Genomic DNA, 4182 nt, shown 5'->3' with positions numbered 1-4182 from the left:
AGAATAATTTAACTCCCATCGACTTGACCATAGCCAACGAGAGTTATTATGTCCACGGTAACTCTCGTCCGCCAGGTTAAGTCATTAATTCACATTGGTTTAGGTCAGCCGATGAGGACTATTAACTCCCATCATTCAAGGGCGCGACGTGGGGGAAAGGTTGTTGCCACTTGTCGGCGTTTCGAGACAGGGGGGTCCCTAAGCCGACGAGTGAGTGTGCTGCGTGCCCCAGCCCAGATGGGTCGAGCGCGTGGGCGAGCGCGAAGGGGGGAGAGGCGAGGTGGCCGGAGTCGAGCGTGAGAGAGGTGGAAGTCCCGCGGCCTTCGTGTTCGTCCCGCGCCCAGGTCGGGTGCGCTTGTAGTAGGGGGGTTACAAGCGTCCACGCGGGTGAGGGAAGCGAGCGGCCCCAAGAGAGCGCCTGTCCCGTCCTCGGTCCCGCGCGGCCAACCTTCCCTGAGAAGGCCCTGGTCCTTCCTTTTATAGTCGTAAGGAGAGGATCCAGGTGTACAATGGGGATGTAGCAGAGTGCTACGTGTCTAGCGGAGGGAGAGCTAGCGCCCTAGGTACATGCCAATGTGGCAGCCGGAGAGATCTGGGCACCCTGCTGGCGTGATGTCGTGGCTGTCGGAGGTGCGGCGGAGCCTGATGGAGGGACAGCTGTTGGAGCGGTCGAGTCCCTGCTGACGTTGTCCTGCTTCCGTAAGAGAGCTGGGGGCCGCCGTCGTCATAGAGCTTGTGGAGCGCCATCATTGCCCCTCTGGCGGAGCTGGCCGGATGAGACGCCGGTCTTGTTCTCCGTGACCCGAGTCGATTCGGGGTGGGATGATGATGGCGCCTCCTGTTGACGTGGCGGTCTGTGCCCTAGGCAGGGCGACGTGGGGGTTCCTCCGAAGCCGAGGTTGAGTCTGCCTTCTGTTGCCGTGGCCGAGCCCGAGCCAAGGGGTCGGGCGAGGCGGAAGTCGTTCGGCCGAGGCCAGGGCGGAGTCCGAGCCCTGGGGTCGGGCGAGGCGGAGTTTCGTCGTCTTCCGGGTTTTAGCCCGAGTCCGAGCCCTGGGGTCGGGCGGAGCGGAGTTCGCCGTCTTCCGGGTCTTAGCCCGAGTCCGAGCCCTGGGGTCGGGCGGAGCGGAGTTCGCCGTCTTCCGGGTCTTAGCCCGAGTCCGAGCCCTGGGGTCGGGCGGAGCGGAGTTCGCCGTGGCGCCTTTGGCAAGGCCTGATTGCCTGTCAGACTCGCTCTGTCGAGTGGCACTGCAGTCGGAGTGGCGCAGGCGGCGCTGCCCTCCTGTCAGACTGGCCAGTGGAGTGGTGGAGTGACGGCGGTCACTTCGGCTCTGCCGGGGGCGCGTGTCAGGATAGAGGTGTCAGGCCACCTTTGCGTTAAATGCCCCTGCAATTTGGTCAGTCGGTGTGGCGATTTAGTCAAGGTTGCTTCTGAGCGAAGCCAAGGCCTCGGGCGAGCCGGTGATGTGTCCGCCATAAAAGGGGGGCCTCGGGCGAGACGGAAGTCTCTCGAGGTCGGCTGCCTTTGGCCGAGGCTAGGCTCGGGTGAAGCGTGATCGAGTCACTCGTGTGGACTGATCCCTGACTTAATCGTACCCATCAGGCCTTTGCAGCTTTATGCTGATGGGGGTTACCAGCTGAGAATTAGGCGTCTTGAGGGTACCCCTAATTATGGTCCCCGACAGTAGCCCCCGAGCCTCGAAGGGAGTGTTAGCACTCGCTTGGAGGCTTTTGTCGCACTTTTTTGCAAGGGGACCAGCCTTTCTCGGTTGCATTTCGTTCCGGTGGGTGCGCGCGAGCGCACCCGCCGGGTGTAGCCCCCGAGGCCTCGGAGGAGTGGTTACACTCCTTCGAGGTCTTAATACTTCGCTTAACGCTTCGGCTGGTCTGGTCGTTCCCTCATGCGAACTGGCCGTAGCCCGGGTGCACGGTCGGGGCCCAAGCTCTCGGGCTGGTATGTTGACGCTGTCAACGATTTGGCCGGAGCCGGTTTTTGCGAGAGCAGCCCCCGAGCCTCTGCACAGGGCGAGAGGACGATCAGGGACAGACTCGACTTTTTACATACGCCCCTACGTCGCCTTTCCGCAAGGAGGAGGGGGGGAGTGCGCCATGTTACCCTCGATGGGCACCGAACATGGTGTCTCCGGTGAGCTGCAAGCGGGTAATCCGAGTGGACGTCCGTGCCCCGTTCGTTGGGGGTCGGCTAGGGGCCCAGAGGCACGCCCAAAAGTACCTGCGGGTGATTTGCCGGACCCGGTCCCCTGGCGACGGGGTCCGAGGGCTCGATGCCTCCCTCCGATGGGATTCCGTTACAAGATCGTTCCCGCTGGTCTCGGAAATGTCCTAGGGTACCTCGGGAGCGCAGCCCGAGCCTTGGTTATGTATCGAACGTACCCCTGGTCATCCCTCGCTCGGTGTCTGAGGCGACTGTGAACCCTTCGGGGGCCAGCCTTCGAACCCCTGATCAGTAATGGGCGCGGAGCCCGAGTAGCCTGAGGCGGCCATGGAGCCCTTCGGGGGGCCGGCCTTCGAACCCCTGACTAGTAGTGGGTGTCGGGCCCACGCGACCTGAGGCGACTGTTGAACCCTTGGGGGGCCAGCCTTCGAACCCCTGATCAGTAATGGGGGGCTCGGAGCCCGGTTCCTTCGCGGAGAAGGATCCCTTTCGGGGTGTCCCCCTTTCCCGGTCCTTGTTGCAAGAGATAGAGAAAGAGGAAAACGGAAAAGGATACGAAATCGGACGACGTGGCGTACCTTTTCTGACGCGTTTATTACGGCGAAGGTGAAGCGTCGCGCGCTCCTCCTACCAGAGGCGCCGCGTGTCCCGCCGCGGAGTTAATGCGACGGGGCGAGTGGTTGGCGGGGCGGCCGTTGCGCGCGTGCGATCCGTTCGAGAAACGGGTCACGGGTGCACCGTCTTCACGCCGTGAGAGGAGGCTCTCTTGCTGTCTCAGGATGGGACATGAGCCTGGCTGACGACGTGACCGCTGCGCCCGCCCGCCTGCCACCGCTATTACTGCCGGCCCACTTTCGGTCGCTTTGACCGACGCGCCAGTCTGGCGCTGTTGGGTCGCCTCGAGTCGTGGCATAGGCTTCGCAACCGAAGAGGCGCGATGGTGGCACAAGTGGCGGTGTGGTTGCTTGCATGCAGCAACTGGCGCGCCGGTTGCTCGACGCGTGGGCCTGGGTTCCAAGCTGGCGTGTCAGAAGTCGGAGAAGCGCGTCCATCTGGCGCGGTTGCATGCCGCCTGCATGGCTGCCCGCCCCTTCTGCCCGTTGGTCTGGGCGAAAATGGGGGGTCGCCTGTAACCGCTGGACGGTCGTGCGCACCACGCGCGGCGGTTTGGCTTCTTCTGCCCTGAGCCGGCTTGCATGACATGCGGGACCCAGCCCCCGAGTCGCAGGGGAGGGCCTTGGAGCGTGTCGGAGAAGACTCAGCCCGCGGTACCTGGGGGTGCACGTAGGGAGAGTTGCCTTTAAAAGGAGGGAGACTCCTTTCGTAAGGCAACCGTGTCTTCTTCCTCCCTTAAGCGTCGGGTCTTCCCATCTTCCAAGCCCCCGGATGGGGGGTATCCGCCGCCTTTCCGCCTCCTCGTTGGAGGAACGCAACTCCATGGGAGTTGGTACCTCTCAGCCATCGTTCGGCTTCAAGGATTTTCATCACGCAGCCTGGCCACACCCCGCCACCGGCGGTCACCCAAGATGGTGACCTCTAGTTTGACGGTGGGGAAAACGGGCCAGGCCGCGGCCTCTACTCCTCCCTCGGCCTCAAGGATTTTCGTCATCCAGGCCAAGATGGAAGATGAGGCGAGTCGGGGGGCCGCCTCCGCGTGGGTCGGCTGCCCCTTTCTTCCCCCTGCGCCCGGGGGTGAAGGGCGTCCTTGAGCCCCACGGAGACTTCCTCCAGCCATGCCAGGATATGCAGGGTGCTAGGGGCCCTGGGTCCCCGTCTCCCTGCCTGAATGGCTGGTTCTCGTCCTCAGCGGGGGGGGGGAGCCCTTCTGCCGTGACACCTCCCCCAAAGCTGCTGCCTAAGCCGCTTCGCTGTCTGGGGCAGGGGTGGTGGCCGTCGCGGTTGGAACGGGCGGCAGCGAGCCGCCCATCGTTCTTCAGTTACTCCGCAGGCCTTCCCCTTCGGAGGGGGGTTGTTCGTACCTGCGGAGGAGGGAACCGGAGTTCCGTTGG

This window comes from Zea mays, chromosome 4 (assembly GCF_902167145.1).
Source record: "Zea mays cultivar B73 chromosome 4, Zm-B73-REFERENCE-NAM-5.0, whole genome shotgun sequence".
In the NCBI taxonomy this organism is placed as follows: Eukaryota; Viridiplantae; Streptophyta; class Magnoliopsida; order Poales; family Poaceae; genus Zea; species Zea mays.
The sequence above is the reverse complement of the archived record's forward strand: the minus strand, read 5'-3'. Positions refer to the sequence as shown.